This window comes from Peromyscus leucopus, chromosome 13, assembly GCF_004664715.2.
Source record: "Peromyscus leucopus breed LL Stock chromosome 13, UCI_PerLeu_2.1, whole genome shotgun sequence".
Taxonomy (NCBI): domain Eukaryota; kingdom Metazoa; phylum Chordata; class Mammalia; order Rodentia; family Cricetidae; genus Peromyscus; species Peromyscus leucopus.
The window spans coordinates 65,322,288-65,338,158 of record NC_051074.1 but is presented as its reverse complement, the minus strand read 5'-3'; the positions used below and the strand labels follow the sequence as shown (position 1 = coordinate 65,338,158).

The 15,871-nt window shown below is 37.3% G+C and overlaps 1 pseudogene; it reads right to left on the bottom strand.

Annotated features, from left to right (window-relative positions):
- Positions 1-14,455: 14,455 nt before the first annotated feature.
- LOC114705505 lies at positions 14,456-14,609 on the bottom strand (annotated as a pseudogene).
- Positions 14,610-15,871: the final 1,262 nt, after the last annotated feature.

Below are 15,871 nucleotides of genomic sequence, written 5' to 3'. Positions count from 1 at the left end.
AGTGTTTATTTCTTCCTCTATGGTGAGTATAAATGTTAAAAAAAAAAAGGTGAAAATTATTCCCAGAGGCCCTTTTCTCCATGCTAGGGACCAACTGCCAAGAATATGCCTTTCTAGTGATGGACATATCTTTTCTAATATATCTAGAATAAAGCTTTTCTGTATGTGTTGCCTAGAATACTTGTCCTTAATTAGTTTTGGTCACCACCAAGGACAAATGAAGCCATCTTTGAAGATAAATAAAAAAAAAACAGTGTCACTAAGGAATGATCAGTGTCACTAAGAGTGATAGCACTGAGCTACAGTGCTAGGCACGTCAGGCTCTAACTACATGAACCTGTAAATTCTTCAAGCACATTGAAATATTTTTTTAATTATTAGTAGCTGAAAACATTCCTCAGGTTTAAACTGAAATTAGATCCTATTATCCTCAGTAATTTATATTTATTTTTAGAGGTACCACACTGTCAGCGATGTGACCCATCATTCCCATGCTGCTGTGAGCACATTATATTACTCTAGGAGTCGACTGGGGCTAACTCTTATATAAGCGTTTCTTGTTGAATTCTTTTTTTTAATAGTATTTTTATTTTATATTTATTTATTTATTTATTTATTTTGGTTTTTCGAGACAGGGTTTCTCTGTGTAGCTTTGCGCCTTTCCTGGAACTCGCTTGGTAGCCCAGTCTGGCCTTGAACTCACAGAGATCCGACTGGCTCTGCCTCCCGAGCGCTGGGATTAAAGGCGTGTGCCACCACCCGGCTTTATTTTATATTTAATGGTGGTCCCAATGACTTGCTCTCACCATTGTGGAAGGAATCCATATTATTTCTCAATTCATTCTTTTAATTAATTCCTACAATTAAATACTTTCAATCTCATGTGTCCTTTTCTTAGGAACTATTTTCAGGTCTTTATTTACCCTTTGGGTCAACCTCAAACTTTTTTAATGTGGACACATTATTCTTAAGTGATTCCTAGAAATGAAGTAAATGCTAATCTTGTACTTGATAAAATATTTCAGATTAAAAGAAACTTAAAAATGTGCACATTTTCAAAAATATACCTTTCTAGGAATAAAATATGCTTTCTAAATATGTTATCTGAAAAAGTTTCCCTCTGTTTATTTCATAGAACATTTATTAAAAATAGTTTCTGTCTAAAATATTTATACTTTGTTCTTAAATTATGACAAATTATATTATGAGCATTGTTTCTTACTTGTTTTAAAAGTTTTCCTCTCACATTTTATAAAATGACTCAACAAATATTTTCAAATAATGACCATATATTATAACTGGCAGCCACTTTCATTGTTACAAAATGAAGCAAGTTTTTTGAGAAATATCAAATAATTAGAAATACTTTATAATATTAAGTCATGCTATATCAATGAGAACTTGTCATTTTCCTGGAAATGTGGGGCTATTTCCAACAACAGTAAACATTATGCCAGCCATTTCTTATTGGAAAATTTATAGTGAGTCAGCCCTTGTACTAAATGCTTTTGAATAATAAATAATTCACTTAACATTTAATTACTGACCTGGGATACACGTTATCATTGAATCTATCCCATGGAGAAGAAACCAAAATATTTTAAATGTCTGTTGAGACTGGTTTAAAAATCCTTGAGGTCATGCCAGAACTCAAACCTGGCCATCAAGCCGAGTGAGATGACTTGCAGAATTGAGACAACTAAATAAATGGAAATGTCAGTACAGTTTAAAGTCCAATTCCTTCATAGTAGTCCTCAGAATTAATCCAATTTCTAAACGAAGGCTTAGAATGGAAGGGATTGGCAAACTGTGTATCTCAAGCTTGACCTACAGAGTCCAGCTGTGGAACAGCTTTGCTGAGCTCCCACTCTGAGATGATTGATGAAACTTAACTGCTCAGCTATAGCCCATCTGTTGTTGCACTCATTTGAGAAGGAATAGAAACCTTTAAGTTTATTCTGCTTGCTCTAAAATTCAACATAATTATGCTTTGCTGCAATTTACCACAAATAGATTTTTACTGAATTGTTTAGAAATGTCATTGCTGACTGTAATTGTATGGCTCTGTTGCAATGTTATTCACCTTCTTGGCCTTCAATGCTGGAATAATTGAACAGGAAAATAGATGACTTAATGCAAAGCAGAATTCAGTTTATTTGGCCAATAATGAAGACAATATTTTTTTTTTATAACTTGGAATTCCATTGCCAATAAGTGTAATCTGGTAACTGTTCTTAACATCTAGAAAGCAATGAACATAAGTTTCCTTTAAAGAATGTTACTGAGATTACCATTAATATGACTGCCAATTTTTAAAATAATTTACATCCATTTGCTATTTTAATACTTCATCATAGGAATTCTAAAAATGAAAAAGGATTTAATGTTAGACTACACTTTCACTGTTCTTATCAAGTGGAATGATAATCAGAAACAAGCAAATGGTTACCTTGTCCTACATCAACTTGTACTTGGATACTATAGTGCATCCACATAGACAACAGGCAAGCTTGCAAAGGAAAATCCTTATTAAAACCCTTCAGATGGGAGCCCGGGTTGTCTGTGGCCTTGGAGCAAGGCGGGCTCCTTTCCTCAAGCATGATCCTGGGTGGAACGATGTGGACACAGCTCATCTGAGTCCTGGCTCCAGCTGACAAGCCCTGTAGTGATTTCACACACTTGGTCCAGTGGATTGTGGGATGCTCTTGGCTATTCCCATTAACACAAGGTGAAATTGAGGAAATTTTCAATAAGAGAGAATTTGGGAAAGTAACAAACAAAGCACTATTTCTGAAAGAAGAGTTTGGGTAGCAGAAGTTCTGGATACGCAACATACTTTGTAGTGGATGTCTCTACAGTTGCAGATCCAGTGCAAAGACAAGCTTTAAAAACCATGATAAGCCGGGCGGTGGTGGCGCATGCCTTTAATCCCAGCACTCGGGAGGCAGAGCCAGGTGAATCTCTGTGAGTTCAAGGCCAGCCTGGGCTACCAAGTGAGTTACAGGAAAAGGCGCAAAGCTACACAGAGAAACCATGTCTCGAAAAACCAAAAAATAAATAAATAAATAAATAAATAAATAAATAAATAAATAAATAAATAAATAAAAATAAAAACCTATGGGCAGCCCCTTTGTCAGTTGTTCTACAGAGCCCATGCCAGCCAACCTGGAGCCAATCCTAACAGTGAAGGAGTGCTTCCAGTAGCTGTTGGCTTGTTAGTGCAATCTGTTTTCAGAGAGACCTGAGAACCAATCAAGGAAACTCATTATCTGGGCAGAGATGGAGCCAGGCACCACAGTGGATGGACTCTGTGAACAAAGCTTTGGTGAGCCTGGCACCCAGATGTTCCAGAAGAGTTTCCCCTTTGCAGAGGTAACCTTCATGGACATCACCCTGGGTGTATGTGCCTTGGATCAAAGAGATCATCAGTTCTACCAAGGCCATCAGCTTTTCAAATCTCACATCACAGCTAGACAAGGATGAAGATGTGATTACAGGCACTTGATGAAAGGCAGAGTTGAGGATGCCCTCCTGCAGGAGATAGTTCTTGGCCTGCTACTTGACCTTAGTGGAAACTAAACACTTGACAGTGGGCCATCAAGTTACCATGTGACCTGAACTACCCATCATGAGCTAGGTGCTATCTGACCCACCTAATCATAAAATAGGACGTGAACAGCAGCAACCTATTATCAAAGGAAAGTTTCTGTCATGCCAGCAACTCCCAAATATCTAGCAGCTGCTTCCCAAATAATTGACTGAGTCTTAACATGACTTATAAATGCTTGGCTGGTAACTCAAGCTTATTACTATATCTTACACTTAAATTAACCCATAATTCTTACCTATGTTTAGCCATATGGCTCATGGCTTATTACCTCATTTTCTACATACCTTGCTTGCTTAGTGGCTGGCAGGTGTCTCCTTGACTCCACCCTTCTTCTTCCTGTATCTCTGTTTGGCTTTCCTGTCTCACCTTATTCTTCCCAGCTATAGACCAAATCAGCTTTTGTTATCCACCAATGAGAGCAACATACATTAACAGCATATAGAAGGGTCTACCCACAGCAGGCATATCTACGATAGAGCCTGAACACATCCTGAAGGCACAGGCAAGTTACATGAAAAAGTTGCCAAATGCCTGTGGTCTCTGCTTCTACTAAAATGTCCTCTGCTTCTAACTGCACCTAGAGCCTCATGGAGTATACCCTATCATCAGATTACTGAGGAAGAGAAGTCTACAGCCTGGTTTATTTACGGTTTTGCATGTTATGTAGGCACCACCCAAAAGTGGACCGTTGCAGCAATATAACCCCTTTCTGGAAAAACCCTGAAAGACACTCAATGTGAAATTTTCACAGTGAGCAGAACTTCATGCAGTACACATGGTCATATGGTTTGTTGAGAAGGAGAAATGGCCAGACATGCAATTATTCTCTGATTCATAAGCTGTAGCTAATGGATTGGCTGGATGGTCAAAGACTTGGAAAGAGGATGATTGGAAAATTGGTGAGAAAGGCATCTATCTGGTGAAGGAGTATGTGGATAGATAGATCCAAGTGCTCAAAGGTTATGAAGACATTTGTGTCACATGTAAATGTTCATCAGAAGGTGGCTTCAGATGAGGAGTTCAATAATTATGTAGATAGGATGACCCATTCTGTGGCAGCCAGTCTCTTTCTCTGGCCATTTCTGTCATTGCACAATGGGCCCATGAACAAAGTGACCATGGGCCAGATATGGGGGTTATGCACAGGCTCGAAAACATAGACACCAAGGCTTGACATGGCTACATCTGCTGCTGAATGGTAGATATTTCAACAGTATATATAAATCTTAAGGTCTAGATATGGCTTTATATCCCAGGGTGACCAGCCAGCGACCTGGTGGCAGGTTGATTACATTGGACCTCTTCCTTTGTATAAAGAACAATACATCTTCCTTACTGGACTAGGTACTTATTCTGGTTATAGATTTGCATTTCCTCCAGGAAAAGGACCATGGTCTCCTGAGGTTCCTGCAAAGGGGGAGAAAATACAAAATGGGTAGTAGGAGAAGGTAGTTATAAATACCAGTTAAGGCCATGTGACCAGTTGCAGAATTGAGGATTATAAGTAGCATGAGTTTTCCTGTCATGTTTTGTTAAGAATGTGTTTGTATAGATATTTGTATTTTCTTTCCTCGGTTTCTTTTTTATGTGATGTAAATCAATTAATATAATATCAACAGATCTGGAAAGATAGCTAAGTGGTTAAGAGTATTGGCTGCTCTTCCAGAGGACTTGGGTTTAGTTCCCAGAATCCACATGCAGCTCACAACTGCCTGTAACTACAGCTCCAGAGGATCCAATACATATAGGAAGGTAAAACACCAATGCATATAAATTAACTAACTAATTAATTAATTTTAAAAAATTTGTAGGATCCACAGAACTAACTAACCTGGGCTCACAGAGATTGAACCAATAACCGGGGAGTCTGTATGACACTGGCCTAGGCCCTCTGCATATATGTTGGAGTTGTGTGACTTGGTCTTCATGTGGGACTCCTAACAGTGGGAGCAGGGGCTTTCTCTAACTCTGTTGCCTGTTTTTGGTACCCATTCCTCCTACCAGATTATTGCATCCAGACTTCATAGAAGAGGAGGTGCCTAGCCTCACTGCAACTTAATATAACATGACTGACTGGTATCCATAGGAGGCCTGCCCTTTTCTGAAGAGAAACAGAGAAGGAGGAATGGATGAGGAGTGGAAAGAGGCAAGGTACCAGGGAAGTATTGGGAGGAGGAGACGGGGAGTGGAACTATGTTTAGGATGTAAAACTAGCAAATAAATAGATATTTATGCAAAAAAATTGCTTACATTTCCTTCCCACTTACAATTACTATTGCCATGAAATTGTTTTCTTTGAATTCAAGAATTTTTTTTCTTCCTATGTTAGGCCATCCATACTTCTTTGATTGTATGCTCTAATAGTAACTACCATTGTGAGCAGAAGCTTGGGGGTTTTATAAACCTCAATCAGTGTCATATCTAGAAATAGATGAATCAAAAATACATTGATAGGGGTCTTCTCAATGACACCAGACTGTTTATAAAAGAATTTTAGATTAAAAGAAAATTCAATTAGGAAAGACAAAGGGTTATATTAGCCATCCAGAGGTTTTTGTTCTTGTTTTTAAAGGAAAGGGAAGTTACAGTTTTCATACAAAGTTTTGTCAAAGACATTTAACTATGACCCTGACTTCACCTTCAGGTCATACCAGCTCAACTCAGACTCTGCATACAATGGTGATATATGCCAGCACAATCAGTGCAAGAAGCGGGAAACTTTTGTGCCTACAGCTTGGAAGCAGGTGCTATAATTTGCTCCACTATCCTACTTTAGATTTTTGTGTTCTAATGGGAAGTGTAAGGTAAGTATGAGTGTTGAGTTATGCTTCTCAAAGAATTACCTGTGCAGGGACATATGGAAAAGAGGCTGTAGCTGAAAGATTTCCTGTGTTTCACCCCCCAGTCCACAGTCAAGTAAACACACAGAGGCTTATATTAATTAAGACTGGTTGGCCATTAGCTCAGACCTACCACTGACTAGCTCTTACAACTAAACTCAGCCCGTTTCTGTTCATCTATATGTTGCCATGTGTTTCATGGCTTTACCTGTGTGCCTTTACATGCTGCTCCCTGGATGGTGGGCTGGCATCTCCTGACCCAGCCTTCCAGTCTTCCCAGAATTCTCCTTATTTGCTTATCCTGGCTATACTTCCTGCCTGGTTACTGGCCAATCAGCATTTAATTTATCAACCAATCAGAGCAACGCACATTCACAACATACAAAGTGATATCCACAACAAGAGGCCACTGAAATTTTCAGCAGCTATAAAAGAGGCAGTGTTAGATATTATAGATTGAGGACAATAGCACCCAATTTGTCCCTCCTACTCTAAACCAAGGTCATTTGTATCCTTGACTCACATGTAGCATTGAAAGGATGGGATGGAGTCTGGAGAAGTGGTGGCAAGCTGCATGCTAGACACAAAGGTAGCAAGAAGCCTTGGAAACAGGCCCAAATGTCAGCCCAGGTGATAAGGATTTTCAAGCAGAAACACAAACAGGAGCAGAGGGAACTCAGGGACTTAAAGGAGAGGCTGCAAGGAAAGGCCCCTGACCACAGGTGGGATTATAAAAATGACAGACAGAGAGCTGGTCCTGGTACCTGAGATGTTGATGGCTTTCCTCTTTCAACATCTAGATACATTTCCATAACACCTTCTACTGCCTATAGCTAGAATGAAGTATTCTCTTGCACAGTATACTAAACTTTGTTTTAAAAAGGAGAGGAAGAGGAGAAAAGAACTCAGGATGCTACTATTCTCCTTGGTGTTTAACATGTGCTACTAAACATCCTCTACCTACATTTGGGAGACTCATGCTAGGTCTTATAGGTGCCTGATTGAATATAACAAATGCAGGTGTTCTGGAAGCAAGATCTTTTCCAATATAGCATCTACATTGCCTTAAATGTTCTAATTAGGCCCTAGGTATTGTAAGAGCATTCTTACCACATCTCAGGAAAGTATGATTCATGAAATGAACTGGAATGATCTCTTAGAATACTGTCCTAAAAATGTTTTTTTTTCCACTTTCAGTATTTGATTGTAAAAATGCCTGCCCACATCACTAGCTGTCTTTTCGGTCAGTATGCACTCTTAGAGTCCACAGAAACATGAAATGTTTTCAATATCATCTCTGCCTTAAACATAAGTTATTATTGAGTCTGGAAAAAAAGAAAAGAAAAAAAACATAAGTTATTATTATGGTGGCTTCACTATGTTCTGTTAGCATAGTTGAAAATTGCTAAGTCCTTAGATCACTGAGAAATTTTTCTCATCCACCCTTTTTCATCAGCAAGGTGTAGATGAATCAGAAACTAAAAGTGATCTAAGAATAATTACCTCAGAGAAAGATATAGAATGCATATATTATTTCTTTTACTAGGTCACTGCTCTTTTATAATGGATAAGTGAACAACCTTTACAAACTAAAATGAACTCAAGATATCAAATTTACTTATGATAGTGCAAAATTAGATATTTCCTAAGGACCAACTAATTCCTGTTACATCTGTTTTTGTAAGTTATGTCCTACTTAGATCTCCATAAAGAAATATAATTATCATAATATAAAACTTTAACATCTAAAATAATTATTCAGTTCCTTGTAAGCAACACAAATCAGTTCAAATTAATTCTCTCATAATTGATGCCCAGTAGGATCTCCAGACTCAGTCTCTAGAAATGATGGTCAGACCCTCTTCAAATTCTGAAAGCTGCGGCAGTGTTGACTTGGTAAGCAGTTCCTTCTGACTGATGATGTTTGACTTTGATGATGATGATGGGGCTCCATTTGTGTGTGTGTGTCTTTGAAGTCCAGAAATTTCACCTATTTGAAGATATACCATCTTCATAGACTAAAAACATAGTTAAATATGGAAACTTTTGCCTTTATCTTTCCTATCATCTTTAAATTATTCTAGCAGCTTTTAATATAGTATCAAAATACAGTCTAATTTCTTTTCATAAAAACAAATCTTTATGTTCCATATTACAAAAATATTTTCTATGTTACTTATCACATCTACTTTATATTTAATCTTATTTATCAATACATTATCATTCAGCTTACTGTTTTTTAGAAGCAAATAAGGTTTTAGAGACCATGATCCCCTCCTGTATCTAACTTCTGTCTCATGTGATAAAATGGCTAATAAAGGATAAGTTCTCCGTGTTCTCATTGATATTGTGATGGTTCTATAAGTAGACTCTCACTGTGTGCCAGCGTGCACAGTCTACACGTATAGCTCTGATGCTAAGGAGATGGTGAGAGGACTCAGCTGGTAAAGCACTTGCTGCCAAGCCTGACAGCCAGAGTTTAATCCCCAGGTCTTACAGGGTGGAAGCAACAAGGCCCGTACCATAGCATTCCTCTAAAGCACAATATCACAAGCTTCTTGCAAATAGAACATCCTTATGGTACGGCATAGTGCAGGAACTCCTCAATTTTTTTTTTTAATTACTGAAATTATGAGCTACTTATTTACTTAAATACCTAAGTGATTTCTAAAGCACTTTGATTAGTATTCTATAGCAAGTAGACAAAACAAGTATTACATATCAGTGGTTTGGTTTATTATCAAACTCCAAGATTCATTAGTTAAAACAAACATGTAATTATGGGCTATCAGAAAAGAAAAATTTAGTGCCGATAAATGAGAATTAAATTGCATTTTTGAAAGAATTAAGAAACCTCTCATTAATACTAAATCACACTTTTCAAGAAGTTCTCTATAACCATCAATGTTGGGTATTTATGGTGGTATTTTATTTGTACTGAAATGTGATTTTATTTGTATGTTAATAAATGAAGTTGCTTGGGGGTCAGAGCTAATAGCAAGCCATAGCAGAGCTGGGTGTTTGTGGTGCACGCCTTTAATCCCAGCACTTGGTAGAAGAGCTAGGTAGATCTCTGTGTGGTCAAGGATACAGCCAGCATTGGAGACACACACCTTTAATTTCAATATCATAGAAGACCTGGAGGGCTGTACAAACAGGCAGTGACGAGGCAGTCATGTGTTTGGGTTTACAACCAATGAGAAGGCAAAACAGAAAGACTATATAAAGAAAAACACACAGGAAGTAGGTCTCCTTTTCGGAGAGTTCTCTTGGCTAGCTGCAGGAGGCGGGTAAGGCTCTTAGCTCTGATCTCTTGGCTTTCTTCTTTGCATTGGTTCTGTATTTCTTATTTAATAAGACAGTTGGTTACATCTACAGGTATTTTTATCTAATTTATCCTCAGATAACTACTAAGTGAATTTCTTCAGGAAAGAGTTGTAGGGTAGACATCTGTCAACAAAAATGTCAGAGTAAAATCCATTATTTTTTATAAATAATATGAATTAATTTTCAAAACTGGAGAAAATTTTTCGAAAGTACTTGACATTTTAAAAAGCTCTCATTTGAAAGTAAAATGCAGCTCAGGACCTCTGGAAGACTAGTCAGTGCTCTTAACTTCTGAGCCATCTCTCTAGCCCAGCTAGCTCAGTCGGTAGAGCTTGAGACTCTTAATCCCAGGGTCATGGGTTCATACCCCACTTTGGGCACCACTTGTAAACAAATCCACAAGAGTATGTTAAAAGGGTATCAAGGATTTATTAAGATATAAAATGAGGAAAAATACACTCATGTATACAGAACCAAGTAAACAGCAGTCTTTGACCTCCATTCTGCCTGGGAGGGAATGGATCCAGTCATCCAGTCTCTGATCACCCCAAGAGAGAGTGACCACAGGCACCTCCTCAGATTTTAAGCAGGTCATGCCCTAAGGTTGATACTCCAAAGCTATTGGTGGAATTAATACCCATAAAACTGTTATAGCTCACTTCTCTTTCAAAAAGAAATGGCTCTTTATCACTTAGTTATAGGTATTTATAACTACTGTTACCCATTCTATATTATAAATTGAATCATCATTCTGAAAGCATCTACCTTATCAATTTTAAATTTTAGTAAATTTGGGAGTATCATTTATAGGTTTATTACACACATATATGATTATATAATGTTTAAACTTATTTATTTTGTCTCTTGTTTTTTATTAAAAGGATATAACTTCCCAGGACTAAGTTGCGAAAGAAAACAACAGACTTAAGATGATTTCCCAAGCCTATTCATGAATTGTGAGATCCAGGAGCCCCTACCCTGAGCCCATTCCTATCTCATGGAAGCCAGACACCCCCCACATCCCTGGGGTCACTACAATTTTGTTACTCAAATGCTTGTGGTTTTCCCTCACTCCAGAGTTTTCTCAAGATTTGGCAGGAAGAGAAAAGTTACAAATTTAAATGATGAGCTTTAGATCATTTAAATAGTTTAATATTTCTAAGCTAGTCATGGTCTAAGCACAGAAATCCTGTGAATGTCTTTCCTCAGTCAGTTCATAATGCACTGTGATTGGATCATTGCAGACAATGCCAGCACCACTGTCACAGCACCCATCATGCCCAAGCAAGGGCAACCACAATGTCGCTGACTTCCCCACCTGAGTTGCCCTGCTGTAAACACACATTCCTCTAATATCTGTCCCTCTCTCGAATAGAGTGTAGTTCTCAATTCAGATTCAGATCACCTATTAGTCAGGACACCCCAATGAGGAAGTTACATCATTGCCAAAGAAAATTGATGTCTCCAGGCTAGTTAGTACATAAGGGAAGAAAAAAAAGGTTTATTTCATATATATATATATATATATGCAGCAATAATTGGTATGTTGTTTATATATTTTCCTAGCCACTGTCATAATGTCAAAGTGTCCTAATGTAATATTTTGAGATTTAAATATAATGTATATTTGTAATTAATATGATTTAAATTACCATTTGGATGAATTATATTCTCTTAAATTGGATCTGCATTGATGAGCAGCAACTATTCTACTACATTAGTTTCTAATGAGCTTACTTCCTAGATTGAATGAAACTGTTTCTTATTTGCTATAATTTATCAGAAAAGACCCAAAGAATATTAACGTAACATTTAAAGCATATGTACTCATATTTCTTTCCAACTTCTTTGGGGCAGGATCCTTCCTATGTAGCAAGGCTGGCCTGGAACTAGAAATTCTTCTGGGTAGCCTCCTCAGCATGGGGATTACAACACTCCTGGCTCTCCAATATTATTAGAAATAATTTCACTTAGGGAGCTGGAGAGATGGCTCAGTTAATAAAGCTCTTGCTACACAAGCATGAAGACTTGACTTAGGAACCCTAACAGTAGTACTATAAAGAGCCAGATACAGAATTACATCTGAAACTTCAGCACTAGGATGGTGGAGAAAGTCTAGCCAGCTAGTGCCTTTTAGGTTCAGTGCTTAGAATAATAAAATAGAGTGACTGAGGATAATTTGCAATGTTTACCTCTGGTCTCAACATGCATGCTCACTCACACATGTGAATACACACACAAATAAAGACACACACATGACAACTTCAATTTTATACAGTGACATAAATTCAATCTCAGTAATCTGTTACTGTTACCTTGAAATATGTGAAAATTAATTTCTAAGGAAATTTGCAAAGCATTTGTAAGATAAAAGCTGAACAATATCTTATTGTTATTGTTGTTTGTAGTCCTGGGGATTGAACTCAGGACCTTGTGCATGCTAGCTACAGCCCAGCCCTGTGCAATGTCTTAAAAACATATGCTGAAACTGCTGTATCTGTTTTTCTTTTTCACTTTTGTGGCCTTCTGCTGATTGTCTATGTACTCTAAATGAGAGAAAATTTAATATTCAGTCAGTCATCCCTGTACTCAGGAGACATTTGAATTCCAATTTTGTTTGAGGCCTTATGCTAACCACAGGAAATACCAAGACACTTGGGAAGGTGCAAATATGTTTGAAATCTACAAAGTACCATGAAAGAACTATAAAATGTTTCAAGTGAACAAGATAATGTGAATAATAATCTAGTAAGTATATGTATACACATTATTCAGCTTTAATATAACAACTTTTTTATATGTGTATTTCACATTATTTTTAAAATAAGGTATTGCTAATGGGTATGGAAATGAATGAATGTAATACCATTTAGCAGGTAAAGGCAGGAGGATCAGGAGTTCAAGGCTAAGCCAACCTAGGCTACATAGTGAGTTTGAGTCTAGCTTGAAATACATAAGATGTTGTTCCCCAAATAATAACAAAGGGGACTTATAAGATAATTTAGTTAGTAAAAGTAATTGCTAAAACATGAGGATCAAAGTTTAAATTTCCTGAACCTACATAGGAAAAAACAAGAGCTGTCCATGGTCACACACATCTGTGACCCTGGTGCTGGGGACTGGGGGCATAGAAAAGAGGAAGGGGAATCACAGGATCCTGTAGATCAGTCTAAACTCAGGTCCATTGAGACACCTTATCTTAAGGAGCATGACAGAGCAGGATACCTGATACACTTCTCTGGCATATGGGAATATATACTTACATCTGTACACGCACAGCATACACACATTTACATATACACTTACATAAATACTAAGAGTAATTAATAACAACAAATAAAGGATTGCCAATGCAGTTGAAGCGTTCTGTACAACCCTCTTAAGTTCTCCTACTCTTCATTCCCCAGAAGTAACCAACCCCCTAAATTTCCACTCCATTACTTTCATTTATTGGTTCTTTCAAGATATATGGCTCCCAGAATAAAATATAATATTAATTTGTGTGCTTCTGTAAACAGTCCTGCTTTATGCACCGTGACTTAAGTTTTTGTCCATATTGGCATCATACATGTAGGACTTGTTCTCATGAGAGCAATTCCAATAATTTCATAATAAAACATTAATTTTGTGAGTAATTGTTTATGGATCTCCTTGTTGTCAAGTGCAAGCCTCTCTAGGATGTCTTCCTAGAAATGAAATTGCTTCATACTATATAATATAAATTTACTGTACTCTCCACAGTGCCAATTCACTCTTCTATGAAAGTGCATAAAATTTTATGATTTTTTGCATCTTTGCCAACTATCTTCTTTTTGTACTTTATACTTTTTCCAAGCTGATGAGAGTGAAGTGCTAACTTTTTATTTTGACTAAGAGAGAAATGAGTTCCTTTTCTTGGGTTTATCAACTCCTCAAACTACTCCTTGTATAGATTTCCTGATTGTATTCACAGACTGCTTTCTATGAAGCTGTCAGTTTGATTTTTAACAGACTCTGTGTATTTTAAAACTGAAAGTCTAAAACCATGGATGTATATTCATATCAAATGGAACACCACAGGGATTTATAGCACAGCTTTCAAAGTCCTTATGGTTGTCTTTACAATTAAATCATCTAAACTCTCTAAAGCATTTATGGATGCTGGCCTATGACATGTTCACAATAACACTAGCTACTATTATCATAGGTCATTGTCTTTATTATTAAAATTACATATCATATTGTCATATTTGTCTACATTGCATCCAAACTATGTATTTAACCAGTACACATTTATTTTGTTTACTAAATGATTGGAATATTTTCTATTCCCTTACCCCTACAACTTTATGTGCTATTATTTTGCATGTGTTCTGTATATGCAGCACACAGTGATATTTTTAAATATACTTATTTCTTAGTAGGCAAGTAAAATACATTTACACTCATGTGATTACTAAAATAGATGACTCTCACTTTTCTTCATACTCCTTTTCTTCATACTCCTTTGTGACACTTTTTGAATTTTTCTGTTCCTCTTGTCTACACTTAAACTCATAGTTTTCTATGTACCTCTGTTTCCTCTGTGATGTCTAGAAGACAGTTTTTGTGGTTGCTTTTAAAATTTTATTCTCTCTCTCTCTCTCTCTCTCTCTCTCTCTCTCTCTCTCTCTCTCTCTCTCTCTCTCTCTCTCTTACAAGGGGGACTGTGCACACAGTCCCCTACTACCATAAATTATACAGTCAACTTTCCCTCATTTGGGGAAATCACCAATCAGGAGTGTAATGGTTAAGCCTCAGCCTGATCATGATTATGATTCATGATCATGGTAGCTTCCCTGCCAGTTGAGTATATATTTTATATACATTCTTAACTACAAATATTTTTATTATGTTTGAACCTAAGCATCAGTTTTATTCCCCTCTTAAATACTACAAGGAACTAGGCATGCTTTAATTGCTCATTGACTAACCCTTCAATCTTGACAAATCTTGTTAAAATTTTCAGTACACTGTTCAAATTGTTTTCAGTTAGAGGTTTATGATTTGTATTTTTTCGTTCCATTCCTAATCTCTGTCTCTGTCTCTGTCTCTGTCTCTCTCTCTCTCTCTGTCTCCCTCTTTCTCTCTCTCTCTCTCTGAGTGTGTGTGTGTGTGTGTGTGTGTGTGTGTGTGTGTGTGTGTGTGTGTATAAATGGTAGTGGTCCAATTGTCTTTATTTCTGAGAGTTTCAGTTCACAACTATTCCTGAACATTATGTTGTGAGGCTTTTGGCTCCAATGATGATGTTGACAATATTGCATATTTAGTGTGTTAGTGGTCATTGCATGATTTATGGAATACAAGTTAAAGATTCCCTTTTACTCTCCAACCCAAACCTGTCTCTCCAGGTGAAGCTCTCCAGGCAGGAATGACTAGAATGTTTTTGCAATTTATTTTTATAAGTAAGATGCTTCAACTGCCCATGCCTAAGCTGTAAACAATAAGTTAGCACTGATCACCACAATCCTCATGCCTTGATAGACTTTTAAATTTCAATCTCTCCAAGGGACCAAAGTCATAGATGCTTCTACTAGCTTTTAAATCCAGAACCTTCAGTTCTATGGCTTCAGTCTTACTGGTTCTTTTGCATTTCTTACTTTATTCCTCATTCACAGGTACCTTGGGTTTGGTATATATTTTTGTTGTGTTTATATCTTATGTATTTGCCTCAGAGAATAACCATCAAACCAAGAACATCCTGGTCACTGTTTGTAGATGAATTTCTAAATGGTCTTATTAAATAAAAAACACAGTCAGAAATTTGGGTTAAAGCCTTGGAGAGATCAGAGAAATAGGGAAAGCCACCAGCCGATCTTACCTCACCAACTCTGCAGCTTCCAAATGTGAGTTACTTCCTGTCTACCCATGCCTTTATTGCCTTGCTGTTCTGCCCTCTCATTGGCTGTCTTAGCCCAGCTACCTCACTTCCTCTTCCTACAGAGCTCTGTCACTTTCTGTCTGTCTGTACAGACCTCCAGGTCTCTATCATTGGTACTGGGATTAAAGACATGTGTCACCACGCTTGGCTCTGTTCCCTAGTGTAGCCTTGAACACACAGAGAGCCTGCCTGCTA